At 38.7% G+C, this 21,808-nt stretch overlaps 1 non-coding gene and 1 pseudogene across 1 annotated transcript; both read right to left on the bottom strand.

Annotated features, from left to right (window-relative positions):
• Nucleotides 1-8,243: 8,243 nt before the first annotated feature.
• On the bottom strand, nt 8,244-8,316 carry Trnav-uac (transfer RNA valine (anticodon UAC)). The gene has a single exon. It is a non-coding gene; the product is annotated as a tRNA-Val (tRNA).
• Nucleotides 8,317-20,594: 12,278 nt separating this feature from the next.
• On the bottom strand, nt 20,595-21,512 carry LOC124994180 (ubiquitin-conjugating enzyme E2 E3-like; annotated as a pseudogene).
• Nucleotides 21,513-21,808: the final 296 nt, after the last annotated feature.

Raw genomic sequence — 21,808 nt, 5'->3', positions numbered from 1 at the left:
GAGGCCATTGCAGGAGGATATAAGTTTGAGGCCTGCCTGGGCAACTTTTGGTGAGACCTTGTCTCAAAATAAAATTTAGAAAGTATTTGGAAGTATAGTTCAGTGGTAGAGCACCCTTAGGGTCAGTTCCTAGTAATGGAGGAAAAAAATGTCTATTGCTTAATAAACTAACAGAAGTAGATGTATGGATAGTATTCTATCTTTGTATGTATGAAACTCTTATCTTATACCTCTCACTGAACATCTTTTTTTTAACTTTTTTTTTTGTCTTACAGTACCAGAGTTTGAACCCAGGCAAGCTGTACTGCTGAGCTATATCCTCAGCCCTTTAAATTTTATTTATTTATTTATTTTTAAAATTTGAGATAAGTTCTCCCGAAATTGCCCAGACTGGACTTGAACTTGTGATTCTTCTGCCTCAGCCTCCTGGCTGGGATAACCAGTGTGAACCACTGCAACCACCTTGTGTTTTGCTCTCTTAATGACTTGTATGGTTTCTTTTTTTTTTTTTTTCCTTTCTGTGTCATATGTGATCAAGTACTTTTTTCCCAACTGAAATCCTTGGGTTCCATTTATCATATTTTTTTCTTTTGTATATTTGTATGTAGGTAACTAATTCATTAGTCCTTTTCTTTACTATTTACTTCTTTCCTGATTCTTTAGAAATGTATACTATACATTCACTTATTGTACAGGTCACAGCATACATAAATCAAATATAAATTCATACTTAGAAGTTCTAATTTTTTGGGAACACGATTATTAATCCTGTCCTCTCATCCATCTTCGTATCTACCCTTCATATCTACCTTAAAGAAATTCACTAGATAGTGGCCCTAAAAATGATTTCGGAATTTGTAGAATTATACATTCTTGCAATGACGGGTTAGCATCTGAGGCCGACTTTTACTGATCATTAAAATGAACAAGAATTGGCAGTGGCATGCACCTATAATGCTCGTGATCCTGGAGGCTGAGGCAGGAGCATCGCGAGTTTAAAGCCAGCTTCTGCAATATAGCAGGACCTGTCTCAAAATAAATATAAAGGACTGAGGGTGTAGTTCAGTCAGTGATAAAGCACTCTTGAGTCAATGCCCAATATAGAGAAAGAGAATTAAATTTCAAAATATATTTAAAGAGACCACTATTTATGTTTACTTCAATGAATACTGTTTTTGTTTTTTTTTGAGGGGGGTGCTGTTTACTTCAATGAATACTTTTTTTTTTTTTTTTTGGAGGGGGGTGCTGTTTACTTCAATGAATACTTTTTTTTTTTTTTTTCTTTGAGTGGGGTGCTGGGGTGTTCAGTGGTTGAGAGAGCACTTAACCTAGCATGTACCTAAGCCACTAGATTTGACTCCTAGCACTGGGAAAAAATAAACAAAAAGTTGCCTTTTATTTTATCTTTTTTTGGTACTGCTGAGCTATACCCCATGCTCTATGAAACGTGCATTTTGAGCATCATGGATCATCTATTCTCAAAACACATCCAGGACAAAATTAAATTTAAGTTGTGAAAAACATTAGGCTAAGCCTCATCTGCCCAGGAAGGGGAATAAGGTCAAACAGGAATGTGTTATCTGTGCATAATAACGTAATCCTCTAGGTTAACCATAAGATAAAGATAAAGCAACAACAACAAGAAGAAAAGATTTTAGTAGAGAGGAATTTATCCTCTTCAGGAATTAAGGATGCCAGGTCACAGATATTATTCCTGAAAGAAATACTTTGTATTTCAGCTTGATATTAAGGTTTTCTCTACATTTCTTGACAGGCTCAAGTCTAGCAAGTCTGAATTAGATCCACCACTTCTTGGCAGCCTTGAATTTGATTTCTGAGTCTTGCCACATTTACTCTACGAAAAAAAATCACAATGATTATTTGAATTTGCTGTGTAACAACTGTCACAATTATAAGCATGTTTGTCTACATAGGCAAATATGGCATTGTTCCATTTCACAGGAAAACTGGGTTTTACCTAGCGTGTCTTGTAAGTTGGAATAGAAACTCAGGAAAAGAACAGACTTCAAGATCTCTTAGGGATACTGGGGATATTGCTTAGTGGCAGAGTATTTGGTTACCATCACAAGGCCTCCGATTTGAACCCCAACACAGCACCCCTCAACACACAAAGTCTTTTTTTTTTTTTTTTTTTTTTTGCGGTACTGGGGATCGAACTCAGGGCCTTGTGCTTCTGAGGCAAGCACTCTACCAAGTGAGCTATCTCCCCAGCCCCAAAGTCTTTTTTTAAAAAAAGTGTATATATATATATATATATATATATATATATATATATATATGTATATATACACATACATTTTAATTGTCAGTGGATCTTTTATTTCATTTATGTATTTATATGTGGTGCTGAGGATCGAACCCAGGCCTCTCATATGCCAGGTAAGTGCTCTACCACAGCTCCATCCCACAAAATTTTTTTTAATTGAAAGTCAGCCCTTGACATGAGGGCTTGAAAAAATAAAAGGAGCTTAAAAAAAATGAAGAAGAGTCCTTGTCCTACATCATACAATTTTAATCACATTTTCCCTATGTACTGTAGATATTGAATCAATTAATGGATGCCTTACAAAAAATATATGTATGAAAATAGTTTTTCCAACATCTCAACAACTAATGAAAACTGGAGACATCTTATCAATAAAAAATGAGTAAGTATCCATAAGATGGCATTTCAGGGAATGCCCTAAGATATAGAACTATTTACCCCTTGGGCCAGGATTATTTTGATAACAGCAGCAGGTATCAGGTATTCAGAAATTCTCATCGGTCTCTGTCTTTTATTTCACCATATTTCTCCTTTCTAACCCTGGGATTCTGGAGGGTTAAAGCCTATGATTCAACCTCTTCTGTTTTTTGTCCCTTCACACCACCTTCAAATTCTCTCCAGTAAGAAGACTGCTGGATTCCAGTAAGCAGAACTAGAAATTAGAGAACCACCATTAAAATCAATCACCTCAGATCAGAATCAATTTGCTTAATTGACAGCACTTAGTCTTTAACTTCAATTTTAAAATAAATCCTCTCTTAAATTTAATCCTTTGTGTAAAACGTTGCTTCCTCCCCCAAACCTGAAATATTTCCTAGGAAAACCCCATTCTACCCAAGAATAAGGTATTCAGCTAACCAATTATGTACCTAAACCACTCATTTTCACATGCAAATGCCTTGCCGGTTATCCTTTTGTTTTTGCAATGCTGGGGATCCAACTCAGGGCCTCCCACACGCTAGGCAAGTACTCTGCCACTGAGCTACATCCTCATCCCCACATTGTCCTTTTGCACATTTGAATGTGATTTTTACATTTAAAGTCCAGTGGCTTGGCTTTACAGATCCCAGTCAGTGGGGTATGGATTAAGATTTCTGTTCTAATTATCATTTCCTTTTGGTGCTAATGTGTTTGTTCCTTATTAGTGCCACTCACTAGTCCGGACCTAAGCCAGATTAAAAGAAATTCCTTTCATTTGCCTATTTTCAAAGATACAAAAGAATTTCTCACTTTGCAAATCCCCAGAGAGTTTTGGTGAAGAATGGATCACCTCGGGATGTTGATATTCCTCACTATAACTGAGCCTGTTAGGAATTCCTCAACCATAAAAGATTGGTGTTGCTCCCTGGTTTTTAGGCAATGAAAAGTCATATCTGCTGCTGTGAGTTTGATACTATTGTTAATTGTTCTCCATACTTGAAATAATGTAATACAAATTGAAATTTGTTTTGGGGAATTTGTAAAAGTATGACAACACTTTTATTATAGCCCTTTGGACTGCTTAAAATTAGATATTTGAATATATTTGAAGCATTTGCAGAAAAAAAAACCAAAGGCATGTCATAGTTTTAGTCACTAGAAAATCAAATTAATTTTAATTTGTTATTTTAATTAAGTTCAACTAGGGTTGGGAATGTAGATCAGTAGTAGAGTTCTTGCCTAGCAAGCCAGAGGACACAGCATTTGATTCCTAGCAGCCTCCTCCACCTAAAAAAGTTTTGTGGTCTCCTGAAGCAAGGTCACTGAAAACTTTTTCCTTGGAAGACATTTTGAAGCACATACTTGCTTTTTAAATGCTTTATAAGAATTGCACATAATTGATTTAGTCAATAGTAGTTAAAGGTAGAGATGGTCTTTTAAAAAGTCACTGGCGGTAGGAAGTTAGTTGGCTCAGTGGCAGGGCAGTTGCCTAATATGAAGGTAGGTCCTTGATTCAATTCCAGCACAGTCAGAAAAAAAAAAAAAAACTTAAAGAAAATCTTACTCTAGGTAATTTCTAATAGGACTTATTTTATTTTATTTATTCATTTTTTGAGGTGCTGGGGATGAACCAGGGCCTTCTGCATGCTAGACAAGTGCTCTACCACTCAACCACGTCCCCACAGTATTCTAACTTACATTTTTTTTTTTTTTTTTTTTTTTTTGCGGTGCTGGGGATCAAATCCAGGGCCTTGTGCTTGCAAGGAAAACACTCTACCGACTGAGCTATCTCCCCAGCCCTAACCTACATATTTTTAAACTTAGAAATTCAGGACAGATGTCTTCAAATTCAGCTCTATTTACGTATTTTAATTTTTGAGTTGAGGTCACGCCATGTAGTCCAGGCTGGTATTGAACTTCAGTGATTCTCCTGCTCCTCCGGAATGCTGGGACTACAGTTTTAAAACCCAACTTTCTTAATGACCCTTAGAGAAAGATTCAACCAGATCAGTAGTTAAAAAAGCAGCTATTTGTTTTCTTGAAGTAGAGCTTGGATGTTACTTGGATTTATTTTATCTATAAGAATATTTTCTTTCTGTTAAAGGAAGCAGATGTTGAGGGGGTAAATCTCAGGTAAACTGGAGAGTAATTACCAGAGCTGGTCTTTGTCCAAAGGCCCCAGGAAACCCTGCCTCACTCTATTGTTTTTGTGATTGAGCACATTAAGGAAAGACAAAGAAAATTGGGAAACCATGGACAAAAGCTCTCTTAAGTAGGAAATGCCCACTGCTTTGTTTAGGAAAACCACCCTCCAGGCCATTATTTGCCCATATCTGGATGAATTAACATAGCTGTGGACCAGAATTCTAGCACGCACTGCCCTTTAACCAGATTTATTGCTTACTTCTGTATGTATGACTTTTAAGTATACATCTATGTAACTAACTATGTCATCTGCCCAACTCTATCTATGCGCTTGGGGTTTTCTCCAAAGCTGTGTCTGCACAGTCCTTCAAATGTCAGCAAATGAAGCAAGGCTCACTCTGTGCCTGGGAGAACACCTTGATGAAACTTTGGGAGGGACTGAGGAGGTGGTCTGATAGGAGAGAGCCTGAGGTGAGACCTAAGGATGTTGAGGGGCCATGCTTACTGTAAGACTGGGTAGAGTAACACTGGTGTTACATGAAGGGCAGCGAGGGAGAAGAGCTAGCCACAGTGGGACAGGGAGAGAAAGGTCCCATGTGTACCCCAGGGCAGGGACTCCAATCAAGAGGCCGTGTTCTCAGTATTTAAGCAAGAGTTCTCATCTTGTCCCATCCTGGGTGAGTGGAGTGATCAGCATGTGCAGGCCAGCATCCACCTACATCTCTCAAGGAGGATTGGTAGGTTGGATGCCGTGGTGAAAGGAGAGTGATGTTAGTAAACTTAAGAGGACAGAAAACGCCAATGGAAATTCCTGACAGTGTCGCGCATAGAAAAAAAAATCTGAAGGGCTGTTGACTGAATAAAGGTTAACTTTCCCTTTGTATTTTGTCTTCTAACAACAACAAAAAATGACAACAACCAAAATCTCTAGTTCTTTGGGAATGGGGATCATATTGTGCCTTGTGTGTATCATCAGGTCCTGAGTTCAAAGTCGACCATGGCGGTGTGTAGGGGAGTCCTGGCTATGGGGGTCATTTACCTTCAGGCAACAAGTACTAAGAATGTAGCAAAAACAACCAGAGCGCCTTGTAAACTACTTTCTCCTACTCTTTGGACTGACATTCAAAACGATTCACTAAAAACTCATTGTCTACCCCAGGCAGGCCTCTCAGTCCAACTGCTATAACTCCAGTTGAGACTCCAGCATATTCTCCACAACCCTGCTAAGGCAAGGTCCCCAAACTTCCCCCACTCCTCAGTCCTTAGCACCTCCTTTGGGAGTCCATATGCAGATGGCCTCACTTCCCACCTTAGGGATAAGATCCTGCCATCCGGTGTGAACTCCCTCCATACCTTAGCATATCTCCTTGGGTGCATTGTTTACTATAAATATTTTGCTTAAGCTGTTTCCTCTTGCCTTTCCCCTCGACTCCAACCCTTCCCCCATTCCTTAATCCCTCTCATCTTTTAGGGCCTAATCTAATCCCTAGCTCCTCCACAAAGTTTTTTCCTGACATTTCCTGCACACAATGATATCTTCCTTCTTTGAACTTAAGTAAGATCTGTCATAAAATATCCTAGAATCACCAAACTGGCAGAGCCTTATGTCTCCTTCCAGTCTAATCTCGTCTGATTACATATTTACTTACTCCTTTAATTGGTTAATGGCTGAACCAGGACTATGTCTCAGCTTTTTTGCTCCCAGTGCTGTTAGCTTTGCCTCTTGATTTAACAATCAAGGGCCAAGTGTCCTTCCCTTTCATGAAATTGGGATATGGCATTTTAAATACTGGCTGTTTTCTTCTTAATTGCAGCACTGCCATGTTTTACATGGCCACGTTTCTTTGAAGGGAAGGGCTGAGGTTTTAGGGACCAGGAACCAGTATAGTATAGCAGTGGAAATTTGGACTGGAGAAGAAGGAGGCCTGGGTTCGTATGAGAGGCATTAAATGGCTATCAGAGTCAACTACTTCCTTCCTTGTTCTTTTTCTGCACCTATCCAATCCTCTATTATCGGATAGTATGAATAAACTGCCTTCCAACTGTTCTCAAGTTATCTCCTCCACTGGAGGGTGAGCAACTTGAGGACAGGGCCATGCATGACCTCTGCTGACCACAGTATTTTGTTCTCTGTTAGCATTAGTTCAGCTGCACAAAGCCAAAGCCCCTCTTTAGGTCCCAATTTTCCTTTATAAAATAAAGTAATGGCACATGATGATTTCTAAAGTCCTTTCTGGTTGTAACTTTCTACAGTCAATCTAAAGCTTCTTGTAATTCAAAAGCAGAGGCAACTAATTTCTACTCTGTGGGCTGACTTGGGTCCACATTATGGTCTTTGGGGGGTGGATTTTGGAGGGTCTGCTTTCATTTTATATAAAAGTATGAATTTCCAGCTTCTGTTAAAAATAAAACTAAACAAAGAAACAAAACTCTCCAAGGCACTGTGAGCCTGCTTTCCCTCAGGCAATCATTGCCTGGAGGACTCTGTTTTCTGCCCCAGCGAACTGTTGAGTTTACCAGATCCCTGGTCTCCAGGCCTGTGTCACCTAGCCACTGTGTTCTGAGTTTGTAATTCCTGCCCTAAAGCTACCCAAGAACACTTGCTAGAAAGGGAAAACGTAGAAATAAGGGTGAAATGGTAGGTGAAGAAAATCCAGGAGTGGTTATTGGGAGGATGAACCCTGGAATGACAGATTCTAACATGACCAAATGTGGATACTCATCGAAAAAGAGACAAGGAAGGAGGAAGGAAGAAGAAGACTTTTGCTTTTTTACCTTAAACTCTTGTGTTCTGACAATCCGCATGTGGAGAAAACCCAAGATGCAAATAACTTGAAATTAGCTAATATGTAGACCAATGTACATGCCTGGACTCGGGGCACAACAACTTCCTGTCCTGGATCTCCCATCTCATTCCTACTTCATGCGCATCATTGATTTCTTAGGAAAATGAAATGAATTGTCTTGTAGAGAGTTCAATGTGTCCAGTGGCTCTGTTAGTTGTTTCATTTGGTTCACTATTCCATTACACCAGTTTTTAAGCTGAATTACTCCCCTCGTCTCATACAACTCTCAGGATATCAAAGAGGATGTGATATGGATATCAAATTTAGGTCAAATTTAGAGGATATCAAATTGGATGTGATATTGCCTGGCTCTTGGGGATAATGCAATGTCAAACGATCTCAATGGCTCTATCTTCCACTCTAGTATGTTACTGGATTCTATCTACTATGCACTGTATACTCCCATAATTTGTTTGATTTCTTGTCTGTGATGTAGGTGGAAAAGTTTAGCATAGTACTGACTTGCTGTTGAATGTGTAGAATTCTTATATTAACTCCATGTGCCGTAATTAGTTCTTCTTTTTTTCTTTCTTTCTTTTTTTTTTTAATGGTGCTGGGGATCGAACCCAGGGCCTTGTGCTTGTAAGGCAAGCACTCTACCGACTGAGCTATATCCTCAGCCTTGTAATTAGGTCTAATTGCTTTGTAATTCAACAAGTGGATATTGATGGCTTGCTATCTGCTATTGACATGCACAAAATAGCATTTATTCTTTATTAAGTCCCTTGACAAATATATAATTTAGCAATATTGCATGCCAGGCACTGTGTGAATGTTGGAGTTACAAAAAGGAAAAACGTGATTTCTGTGCTCCTCTTCTCACAGTTTTTCAGACTGAAGCTCTTGACTCGGGGTAGAATAGAGGTGGATTTTTGTGGGAGGATTTGGGTGTCATCACCATGAATAGTTAGTTCATTCCTATTATTGGGGAAATAATGCGAATAAAGTAACTGCTAACTACTACCATTTATGATTACTTTTATATTTTATATTTCTGTATATATGTGACTTTTAATCTCCATAACAATTTTGTAAGTGTAGGGAAGAAAAAGGAACATCTTTTCTTCAATCCAGTGGCTGACACTCCTATAACTAAAAACCAGATTGACAACAGAGAAATATTACAAATTTATTTAACCAAAGTTTTGCATGATGTGGGAGACTTCAGCAATGACAGCTCAAAACCCAGAGAAAACTATTTTTATTAGGAATTGAACCTAGGGACACTCTACCACTGAGCTCCATCCCCAGCCCTTTTTATTTTTTATTTCAAGACTGGGTCTTGCTAAATTGCCCAAGGTGACCTCAAACTTACTATACTCCTGCTGCAGCCTCCTTAGTTGCTGGGATTACAGGCAAGCACCACCATGCTTGACTCAGGAGAAAAGATTTTCATGCTTAGGTTCAATAAAGAATGGACAGGGGCTGGGGAGATAGCTCAGTCAGTAGAGTGCTTGCCTTGTAAGCACAAGGCCCTGAGTTCGATCCCCAGCACCGCCCCCCCCCCCAAAAAAAAAGAACGGACAGTCCTGTAGAAATATGATTGAACAAAAGGGATATGACTTAATGCAAATTAACAAGACCTGTCCACATTTTCTTGGCCTTCCCTGGGTGATATTCCTTACCTATAGGGCAGGATACCTGTCACATGAGTTTTTGAAAGAGTAAGGGCTAAAGAAGATCAGAAAGACCTTTCCGTTCTGTGGCTTTCTCAATTTCCTTTAGCTATCTTTCTTGCCTACTCTTTCTTTCTTGTACTGAGGGTGGAACTTAGGGTCTTGCATATGCTAGGCAAGTACTACTTAGCTACACCGCCAACCTCCCCATTTTTTCCCCTAAATTTTATTTTGAGGCAGGATCTCACTAAGTTGCACAAGCTGGCCTCAAACTTGGTGATGTTCCTTCCTTAACCTTCTGGGAAGCTGGGATAAACAGGAGTGTTTCTTCGGCCTGAAAACTCAGAATGCCAACTGCTGCATTTTGGGATAATACTTCCTGTACTCCATTACAAGTTAGCAAAAATAGCCAACATTTATTGTTCTAAATAACTACAAGATATTGTGCACATAGTTTAGGTAGATTTCCTGGGCTTTTTTTTTTTTTTTTTTTTTTTTTTTTTTTGGTGCTGGGGTGGCACCAAGGACCTTGTGCATGGTAGTTAAATGTTCTACTACTGATCTACATATCCCTAGCCAATTTTTTTTTTCATTTAATCCTCAATACAACCCTATGTAAGAGATAGAATTATCCCCATTTCACATATAGGAAAACTGAGGCGTAAGGAGGTTAAATAATTTGATGAGAGCCATATAGTTAAAAAGATTTAGTGATGTGTATCTGAGCAGTCTGATTCCGAAGCCTGTCCTTTTAACCTGTTAACCCACTTTTTGAGAGGAGACACTGAGGCTTAGGATGAGAACTGATTTATTCACTGTCAGCACTAGTCATTACTGCTGTAGAAGTCACACCAGCCCTTCCCAGTTGTAAAGCCCACTGTTCTTTATTTTTTTCTATCCCAGGCTGAATTTTCTAGGTGCCCTTTGTACACATTAAAAGAGTAAGAATTAAACTTTCTCTTTTATTTAACAACTGTAGTGAAATACATTAAACTTAATTTTTGTATTTTCTTGCAATGAAAAAGAGTGTAGTGAAGCCTTCGTGTGGGGGTCAGCCTCAGAATACTCCTATGGGATTGTCTGTCACCAGATAAGCTTTGGAGATTTATCCTTTCCTTGTTTCTGCTTGACAGAATGTGAAGGATGGGACACCTGGCTGTCTCAGGATGCACATTACAGGGTATAGAGTCTTGCTGCCTAATTCAGTATTGATTTGGTCCTCATTTCACAAAGAATTAATCAGGCTTTGAAAAAAAAAAATCTTTAAAATTTCTAAGAAATTGATCAGTAAACCAAAACACAATCTGTTTATGGTATGGATTGTGTCTTCCCAGTGCCTAGAATAATGATATTTATCTGGTATCAGTTTTGTTTGGAAAATAATTTAGTCACTCAAATATTACTTGGGAGAACGGATTATGTCTGTGATGAAGTCTGAGGAACTATGAGTGCTTCCTTATTATTAACATTCTAGTAAGAGATTCTTTGAGGTAGGCTGAAAAAATTCTGAAAAGTTAGAATCTGAGCAATTTTTCTAGGATTCAAGCATGTCACTGTGTTTTTCTTTTTTCTTCCATTTGTGCTTACATCATCTTATAGTCCTCAAATTATCATTCCATTGCTGACAGTTTACATCGGTGCTTTCCTGGGATCTTTTAATGACAGCAGTGACATTTCTTATCAGTAACTAACAGCATTAATGACATCTACATTGATGGAGCACCATGTTCCAGGCACCAGTTTACATATTTTAATTTATTTAATCCTCACGGAGTTACTGCGAGGTAGAAGTATCATCTCTGGTTTTGTAGATGAGGGCATAAACAGTGGGTTAGGGTAGATTACTCCTGGGCAGTTAATCAATTAATAAGTAACCCTTGGCTTATGGATTCTTAGGAAGTGTTCTTGAATATCTTACACTTTTCTATACTGCGCCTGCTAGATTTAAGGATGAATCATATATATATATATATATATATATATTTTTTTTTTTGGTGTTGGGGATTGAACCCAGGGCTGCTTTGTGCTTGCAAGGCAAGCACTCTACCAACTGAGCTATCTCCCCAGCCCTGAATCTTGTTTTTGTGTTTATAACTCTCTCATCATAAAACAGCGGTAAAGTCTGTGGACTGAAAAGTGGCATAAATAAAGGAAAAATGACAAATGTAAAAGGCTTTATATTTTCTGTTGTAATCCTTCCAAAGCTTTATCAAGTGTGTGGTTCTGAGTTACAAGTGTTAACATTAAGTTCGAAAAACAAGATTTTAGTTTTTACTTGTCTATTTTAAAATTTTCTTTTTCATTTTACTTTCATTAAGCACTACATAATATACTTCAAGCTACATAATATATTGCATAACCTTCCTGCAGAGTTCATGAGCATAATTGAGTCATTTTTTTCATCCATCAGGAAAACGCTTCCTTAATCAGTGTTCTTAAAATCCTTTGATACTTAATAACAACTTCAGAAGTGTGCCTGTCTCTTTTCGGCAAACCCTGCTTGATGGGCATTTATGAAAATGGTCAACCCTTTCCTCTTTGCTCCAGTTGATGAATCTGTGGATTTGTGCAGTGGCCATTCTAGGGTTGAACAAGCAGGCACCCATGAGGGTAAATCCAGGAATCTCTAACCACATGATGGTATAGGGGCCTAAGCTATAAACTCCCAATCCCCTTAAAGTTGACCAGCTTCTTACAATTTATTTTGGATTTGAAGTACAAGTCTAAATATATTTCACTCTCTGATCATATTTTAATGTAATTTCTTCCTAATTAATCTTTCTGTTTTTAATTTTCAGAAAACAATATTATGGAGAATAGCCTTTACAAGATAGTAAATCTTTGTAATTGCCAAATTTGAATAGCTCTTTTTTTGTTTTTGTTTTTTTGGGTAAGGAACTGGGCCTTCAGCTTGCTAGGCAAGTGCTCTACCCCAGCCTTTGAATAGCTAATTTAGCTTCCTAGGAAATGTTTTCAGACTAAAAGAATGAAGATGGAAATTGCATGAAAATAAGAGAATTCTCTCTGGTTCCTTCCTTGGTGGTAAACTGCATCTCAATAATCTGTAGAGGTGGGGGGTAGTGAATTAGCATGTGAAAGGAAAGTCCACTTTCTGTCCAACTCGCAGTTTTTCTGGTTTTGGTTTATTTCAGTAACATCATTGGGAACTCTTCTGTTATTCAGATTTTTGTAACTAGATTTGATGGATAATGATTTTCATGACTCTTCCATTCCATACATTGTAGAGGAGTTTGTGCTTTTCATAGAGCTTCAACATACATGAATTATTTTTTCCCTCTCTTCCCTTCATCTTCTGCATATCCAGTTTGCTACCAAGCTCCTATGATTCCCTGATGATAATGTCTGTTAGATTCAACCACTCCATTTCAGTAGCTGGCACCATAAAAATCACAGCATAAACCAGATGTGTTGGTGCACACCTATAAAATCAAGCTACTCTGGAGGATCAGGCAGGAGGATTTCAAGTTTGAGGACTGCCTGGGCAATTTAGTGACACACTATCTCAAAATGAAAAATAAAAAGGGCTGGGGATGGGACTCAGTGGTAGAGTTCCGGGGTGGGAGTGGGTGGGGGTGGGGACAGCATAGTGGAGCTGGAGAGATCCTTAGAGACCACTTAACATGAGAATCTCATTTTATAAATGAAGAAACTGAGATTTGATGAGGTTAATAACTTGGAAGATTATAGATTTCCCCCAAGTCCTGTGACTGCTGCTTTTAAGGTTATGTATCAATGTGTGAGAGCTTAGTTCCTCACCTCCTCACCCCTATTCTATTCTGTGCAGAGTTGAGAGGAAGAAGCTTTTCATATTCTATTTTCTTAAAGCCGGGTTCTCTCCTCTAGACCTAATGGGACTTATTATTTTCTTACATATGAAATAAAAAATGCTTTAGAAAAAAAAATGCTTTAGGTGGGTTTATCATGTGTTCTTTTTTCTCCCTTTTTTGTAGCACTGGGGATCAAATCTAGACCTTTGTGCATGGTAGGCAAGTACTGTACTACACTGAGCCACATCCCTTGTCCTATGTGTACCTTCTTTATAAACTACATGCATATGAATTTTTAATAGTAAGTTAATTACACTTGAATGTAATGTTGCTTTTGAAATGTTCCAAAGTAGTGACTATGTATACATTTTACTTACCCAGAATGCTCAACTCTGAGTCCAAAACCATGCCATTTATTCTTTTTGTACACCTCCTCATGGTGTCTTTTTTTTTTTTTTTTTCATATAGTTACTGGTGTATTATAATCATACATATTAGTGGAATTTGTTGTTACATATTTGTACATGCACATGATATAATAATATAATTCGCTCAATCTCATTCCCAGTTTTCCCCCTTTCCCTCCCTTGTTCCCTCCCCCTGGTCCTTTTCCTCTACTCTACTGGTCTCTCATCAGTTTCCATGAGTCTCCCTCCCCTGCAACAAGCTTTTTCCCCTTTATTTTCTATAGCTTCCCCATACCTCATGGTGTCTTATACAGTGTTGTAAGTTGGTTCTCAATAAGTAAAAAATGAAATTCTCTTCAAAATTGAGTGAAAAACAAGTGCTTGGAAATATTTCTTTTAATAATAAATGTCATATATTATTCCTGATCTTCCTCCTTTATTATTCTCCAGTTTTTGCACACAATGCATTAAAAAATGTTACTCTATTATCTTATCAACTCTTTAAGGGAGGGAACTCAGACTGGTAGGTTTTTAGGCACATAGGTTTTTAAGAAATATTTCCTTTATTTATCTACATTGGGTACACCAAGTGGTGAATTATAGAGAAACCCAGGGGAAAAAATGATTAATTTTTCTGCATAGGTGATGTGGTATTAGAGAGAACTGGACCAACATTTGGTTTGGTTCTTGAATTTGCTGGACTTGAGGGAAAGACATTTCAGGTAAATAACCACAGTAGGGTGTGAATCTACCCAAGGTGCCCCAGTCAATTAGTGCTTTTAAGATTAAAAACATAGACCTCTAGCCTTTTTCTTTGGCATTCAATTAGTTGCTTAAGTAAAAAAAAATTTGACTTTCTTTCTTTTCTTTGTTGGTGCGTATTGAACCCAGTTCTACATGTATGCAGAGTACCACTGAGATACACCCCCAGAGTAAAAAATATTTTCTTTATGTTTAAATAAATAATTGAAACATAAAATGCATGCTAAGAAATATTTTGCATACTTTCTTAAGAATTTAAAACATTTAGTTGCAATGTTTAAAAACCAGTTTGAAAACGTGTGGTGGAAAAATCAAATTAAGCAACATGAATGTTATTCTAAATATTTTTGACACTGTAACTTGTATATTTAAAAAAAACTTTAAAATTGCTTTGTGAAAAGGTTTTGTGAAAAGTAGTTGTTTTGGGGGGTTTATGCTTCCAAATTTCTAGTGCCCTCTTGTGGCAGGAACTTACTGTTCCAGTAAAGTTTTTAAAATCCAGTTACTTGACATAATTTAATTCTATATATATTCAATATCTCTTTAGGAGAAAATTAAATTTTTCAGACGACAGGAGGGAAGTGCTCATTGGATTAAAGTAATAACTCCTGCAAGCAATTTTGGAAAACTTGATGACGAGTCAGACTGGTCAGTTCATTTAAACAGAAAAGTGTTGCTAGGCTCAATGGTAGAGTACACTTTAGGATGTACCAGGCCTAGAATTGTATTTCCAGCACAAAAAATAAAAATAAAAGTAAGAATTGGGCTATAGATCTCAGAAGGTATAGAAGACATTAAGGAATATACTTTGGAGCTGAATTCCTTGAAAATTTTATCTAGGAAGCTGAGTATCAAACAGAAAATATAAAACTGGAGTGATAATAACAAAGTTTTTTCACCTATAGATTTTATTTTATTTTTATTATTTTGGCACTGGCGATTGAAGCCAGGGATGCTTTACCACTTAGCTACATCCCCAGTCCCCACTCCCCTTTTTTTGAGACATGGTTCTTGCTAAATTGCTGAGGGTCTTGCTAAGTTCCCTAACCTGGCCTTAAAATTTCCTCCTTAGCCTCCAGAGTTGCTGAGATTACAAGCATGTGCCACCATGCCTTGCTTCGTCTATAGATTTTAGATAACAATATTCAAAAGATAAGTACAGTGGAATTTGCCCTGACCTAGAAATCAGATTATAGAGGTATAAAGTATAAGATAAATGGAAAACTTTTTTGTTTTCTTTTGGAAAACTTTCAGCAGAATCATCAAGTTGAACATGTTAAGGGACCCAATTCAAGGTCAGTGTGTCCAGCAGTCACTAGTGGGAGGGAGGTACCTACAAATATTTGAAATGTCCTTGTTAACACTCCAGGAAGGAGGCTGTTTGTTGTATGTCCTTTCTGAACTTCAGTCTTCTCATCTCTAAACTGGGGACGCTAATTCTTTGCCATTTATTACTTTTATTTTATATATTAAGTGGTGCTTAAGGATTTTATTTTATGTGTTGCTGAGGATTGAACCCAGGGCCTCACTCATGCTGGGTGAGTAGTTACCACTGAGACACAATCCCAGTTCACTTGTTAACTTTAATACATCCTTCAAATTAGGTTATTTTGGGGACTGAAGAATATAACTTAGCACTAGAGCACTTGCCTAGCATGCATGAGGCCCTGAGTTCAATCCCCAAAATTGGGTTATTATGTTGCTTACACAGTGAGAGGAGATAGAGAGGCTGAGAGCCATTTGAAATTGCTTTTGGCAATTGCTAAGAAATTTCACAGGTTTTGCCAATCCATGACAGTGCAAGTCTGTAATGCAAAAAAGAGGGTAGGCCTAACAGGGTAGGCATGTAGTATTCCTATGCTAAAGAAAAGGGGGCTGACCTGTCTGTGAACAGTGGTTATTTTATACTCTTCTCTTTTCACTATTAGGCCTTCATTTGGGTCTTTATTGGGGGACCACAGGATATTTTTATTCACCTTTGCAAATTGTTCATGAAACTTTGCCAAACACATTTTGTATGAATTTTCACTTTATATCATTTTAGATAGGGTCTAGCCATGGAGATTCAGGTTTTGCTTACATGGGTCTGCCTGTGGAGTTATGGGAGTTAGGACTCAGATCCCGAGGCAGCTTCTAACCTAAGAGTTAAGCTTTGATTAGATTTTTCTCAAATAAATTATTCCCTTAACTCAGAAACTTGTCTTCCTTTAATTTTTTGTGTATGCATATTTTTTCCTTGTGGTACTAGGGATTGAACCCAGGGGTGCTCTGTCTCTGAGTGACATTTTCAGCCTTTTTGTTTTTTATTCTGAGACAGGGTCTTGCTAAGTCACCCAGGCTTGCCTAGAACTTGTGATCCTCCTTCCTGTACCTGCAGGCCTGGACCATTCAGCTTTTCTTGAAAGGTTTTCCTGGAATCTTCTAAGTAGTTTGACTCTACTCTCAATTTCCTCTAATTTAGCAATTCCCGTTTCCACTAATGGAAAAACCCATACACAACTGTGGAAGTTAATTTCCGGAGTTCTGTCAGTCATGGAAACTTTACTTGTGTTATATTATTTTTATTTATTGATTTATTTTTGAGAAAGCATCTATAGTTGCCCAGCTTGGTCTCAGACTCACAGGCTCAAGTGATTCTCCTGTCTCAGTCTCCCTAGTAGCTGGGACTAGTAGCTGGGTGCTACCACCCCAGCACTTGTGTTATATTATTAAAATGACTTGTCTCATCTACTTAAAACAACAGCAACTGCAAACATTTCTAGGCAGAGCTCTCCTTAAATACTTTGTTGCGTTTTCTTTCACTGGAAATTACCTTTCTTCTGCCCCCTTTGCACTGGATTCTTCCTCTCTGGGCCAGGATCCCCATTTCAACTCTAAACCGGAAACATGGTGAACAGGCAATACTCCCAGGACTGCATCTCTTGAATTGCGGTACAAGCCTTGGTCGCTGAGGCTCTTGTCAGTGATAGACAGTCTCCCTCTAGTGTCAATACTGAGCCATTTCTACCTGGTCCTGGTGTAAGCGTGCCACCTCACCCCCACGCTCCACCCCGCTCTACCGCAGTACTAGGAATTGAATCTAGGACACTCTACTTTTTTTATTTTTTGGCTCTACTTTTGAGCAACATCCATCCTTTCTAAAGTTTTATTTTTAAGATAGGATATCACCAAATTTCCCAGTCTGGCCTTGAACCTTCTGGGTCCTCCTGCTTCAGCCTTCTGAGTAGCTGGGATTACAGGTGTGGGCCCTCTTGCTCTGCATTTACCTATTCTTTTTTTGTATTATTATTTATTTATTTATTTTTGAGACAGAGTCTTGCTAAATGGCCCACGCTGGTCTTGAACTTGCTATCTTATTGCCTCAGTCTCCAAAATCACTGTGATTACAGGCATGCACCACCACACCCAGCTCATTTATCTGTATTCTTAACCATACATCGTCCCATTTTATCAGACAACATCCTTATGGGATAGGATATGGTGATCCCATTTTACAGCCACAGTCCAGAAACACTTAATTTACTGGCCAATGGGAGAACCAGACAAGACTCCACCTCTGTGATCTTCCTCCAGTATTCTCTCCACATAATTACTGTGTAATTACTGTGTTTCTTTTATCTTCTGTGTCTCTTCACTCTTCCATATTCCTATTTGCCTACAGAGATTTTTCAAGGAAAAAGTGTTTAGTGTTTATATTTTATATGTAGTCCCCTACTTAATCCTCACAACTTTACGAGGAGCGCAGCAGCCATTGTGGCATGTGCTTGTGGTCCCAGGTGGAAAGTCCTGGAATGGAAGGTCAGCCTGGGCAGCATAGTGACACCCTGTCATCAAGGGCAAAAAAAAAAAAGCCTTAAGAAGGAGGAGGGGGCTGGGGAGATGGCTCAGTTGGTAGTGTGCTTGCCTTGCAAGCACAAGGCCCTGGGTTCAATCCCCAGCACCGCAAAAAAAAAAAAAAAAAAAAAAAAAAAAAAGGAGGAGGAGGTATCACTATGAACTTTATGAGCTTTGTTGCAGAGAAGGAACTGAATGAAACACAGAGAAAGAAAGAATTTGTTCAAAGACACACACCTGGTATTTGGCAGTGTGCAGATTTCAACCTGAGAGGTGCACCTCTCAGTTCTTGCTGTTACCTGCAGTGCCATAGAAGCTTCTTTTGGTCCTGTCAACTTGCACTTCACCTTTCATCACCAGCACACACTCACTGTATTCTACTCCCTTACTGACTACTCACTCTTCCATCCCCTGCATTCTGGTTTTCTATGGAGAAGCTTCTTTTGAAGTTCAGCAACCACTAGTTGTCTAATGCAAGTTCTCCTTCCCTTTCTGCCTTTAAAATTTTTTTTTGAGGTGCTTGGGGTTGAACTCAGGAACTTTCACGTGCTTGGCAACTGATAGACCCTCAGCTCTCTCCCTTTTTTAAAACCTTCCTATACCCTTTGTCAGCCTTTGAGGGTTCCTTCTTTTTTTGAAGCTCTTTTCTTTATTTTGTCGACACATCACTGCTATCCTCTGATAGTTTCATTTTCCTCTTCCTCCTCCTCCTCCTTCCTTTTCCAGTAGTAGAGATTGAACCTGGGGGTGCTCTACTACTGAGCTACACCCCCAGCCATTTTTATTTCTTGAGACAGGATCTTGCTAAATTGCCCAGGCTGGCTTTGAGTTTGTGATCCTCCTGCCTCTGGAATTGCTGGAATTAGAGTTGGCTGGGATTACAGCTGGGCACCACCACTCTGAAGTACACTGTCTCCATTTTGAATTTGAAGGATTGAAGCTGTATTTTACCATTATCTTGGTTTAAGTTGCTCCTGACTACCAGTGACTTTAGACTTTTTTTTTTTTTTTTTCTGTTAGTCTTTAATCATTTGCTATCTTGTAACATTTTTTCTACTCACTCAGTCTGCTCTTTTAAGTTCACTGAAACCCACATTTACTTTACTGTTTTAATATTAGGCGCCACTGTTTTACCTTCAGGAACCATTTTCTTGCCTGTTCTTCCCACTCCTATCAGGACTTCTGACATGAGTTGGGGCTTAGAATATGATGCCTTGGCATGCTGAACACTTTGACCTGAAGGAAAGGGTCTCCAAAGCAAGATCTTTCTGTTCTCCTCCTGTTCTTCTTTCTCCTGCTTCCCCTTGCCCCCCAAGGAGGGCCATAGAAACTAGAATTCCTCTTTCCAAGCAAGACCATAGGAACTAGAACCCCACTCCCCTAAGCCAATTATAAAACCTAGAAATATTACTCTAACCTTTCCTCATCTTCTGTGTAAGAGCTGGCCATAAAAAGATCCTCTGACCTAATTTGTCTGACAGTAAGTCAATCATAAGACCTGGCTGCAAAAGGGGTCCTGCTCTATACTGAGAAGGAAGGATTCTGAGCAGGGTTCAAGAAGAATCTGAGCACACAGGCCTTGCTGAGCCTCCCAGCTCTTCAGTCTTTTACCATTAGATAGCACCCATTTGTCCAATCACATCTCTATATGGCTGTCTATTCTTCATCAAACCTAAGCATAAAGAAGTAGTTTTCCCTGGGTCCCTGGGTCTTTATTTATGAAGGCCCATGTCACATAAAACGTTTTTATTTATACCTGCAGAAGCATGTTTATTATGTTCGAGATGATACATCAGTGCCCTTTGAGTTACAAAAAAAAGAATAAAAGGAAGTTCTTTCATCACAAACTGACAAAGGTAAAAGGTAAAGCATTTTCACAACAGTGTGAACCACACATTCAGAAATAGATCTGGGTTTAATACAAATGACATAATTCTTAGTCATTTGCAGTTGCTTTTATAACCTCATAGAGATAGTGAATTAGGTGAAAATGCCCTATAATACCTGATAGACTTAAGGCCCAGTATCCTTAGTACATGACAAAATACATTTTGATATCTCAAAGAAGCAAGACTTGTAAGTAGGCATTTAATAATTAATTATTTATGGTACTGAGGATCGAACTCAGGGGCACTTTACCACTGGGCTACATATCCAGCCCTTTTTATTTTGAGAAAGGGTTTTGCTAAGTTGCTGAGGCTGGTCTTGAGTTTGCAATCTTCCCGTTTCAATCTCCCAAAATGCTGGGATCACAGGTGTGCACCACCTGACCCAAGTATTTTAAACCTAACTAATCTACAGTTATGAAGTTCTGCTCTTGATGGCATTTACCCTTTTTGCGAAGTCTCCCAGTTTCCAGTGAACAAAGCAGAGAGTAGAATCAGTATTACATATGCACAGAAGTTTGTATTGTAAAGCCTGTAAAGATTTGTCACACAGGGGAAGGATGACGCCTTCTGCTCTCTCACACTGCATACAAATCATGTGAATTATGTTGTGCATTTCTTGGTCCACTGTCTGGCTATCCTGTCATGTTCTGCTCTGTTGGTCAAATACTGAGTGACTGTGCTTCCAACTAGAGGATCCACAGGACTGCAGTCTGTCCAAAGGCAACGAATAGCTAGCAAATCCTTTGAAACAGTCAGAGCAGGACTCCAGTTATCTTTAAAGATGTCTACACAGATAACTCCCGACTGTTGATGTTTGCAGTGAAAGATTCTGGCATTTGAAACCTTGGTGGTTTGAACAAATTATCTGATAAAAATTTCTAGAAAAAACACACCACCGTCACAGACGGAACCTGGTGCACCAAGTGCCGTGGATTTCCATTCACAAATGTTTTCTCCTTTAGGCCCCGCAGTTAGGAGGGGCAAGGGTTATTTTGGCTGGTTCCTTCTGAATTCTTTGAGCACTAGTGGATGACTTGGCAGTGGTTTTGCTTCAGAGTTTGTTGTTTTTCTTCTGCGGGTGTCAGACGTTTTTCTTTTTTGTTCTTCAGGCTCTGTAGCAGCTGGGTCTTGCTGGTCCCCATCTGAAATGCCACTGCTGTTGCTGGGGCTTCATCATGGAACTTTTTTACCTGTCATTGGACTTACTGGTGAAGTTCTCTCTTGGAAAATATTCACAAAATTCCCAATGCCACTAAGGTTCTTCCCTCAAAAAAAAAAAAATTTTTTTTTTTTTTTTTTTGTACTGGGAATTGAACCTAGAGGCACTTTACCATTAAACTATATTCCCAGTTCTTTTTTATTTTTTAATTTCATTTTTTATTTTGAGACAGGGTCTTACTAAGGTGCTTAGGGCCTTGCAGTTGCTGAGGCTGGCCTCAAATTTGTGATCCTCCTGGCTCCGCCTCCCAAGTGACTGGGATTACAGTGTCTGGCCTCCTCACTCAATTTTTACCTCATGGACCAACTTTTGTTTTTTCAGTACTAGGGGTTGAACCTTAGGCCTCTTGCATGCTAGGCAAGTGCATGAACCAACATTTTAGCCAAAAATATAAAGGGGTTGCTGAGAAAAAAACAGAGTCCCGAGATGTGCAAACAATTTTCATGCCAGTGGAGGTGAACCTGTGTTCTGCTTTTCTCTTGTAACCGTTTTTTTTTTTTTTTTTTTTTTTTTTAACTATAGGGGTCGATGTGTGAGGAAAGGTGTCACATTTTTCTGCCCCTACCGTTGTCTTTTAAAGTGACAGTTTTAAAAC

Source organism: Sciurus carolinensis, chromosome 10 (genome assembly GCF_902686445.1).
Source record: "Sciurus carolinensis chromosome 10, mSciCar1.2, whole genome shotgun sequence".
In the NCBI taxonomy this organism is placed as follows: Eukaryota; Metazoa; Chordata; class Mammalia; order Rodentia; family Sciuridae; genus Sciurus; species Sciurus carolinensis.
The sequence above is the reverse complement of the archived record's forward strand: the minus strand, read 5'-3'. Positions and strand labels throughout refer to the sequence as shown.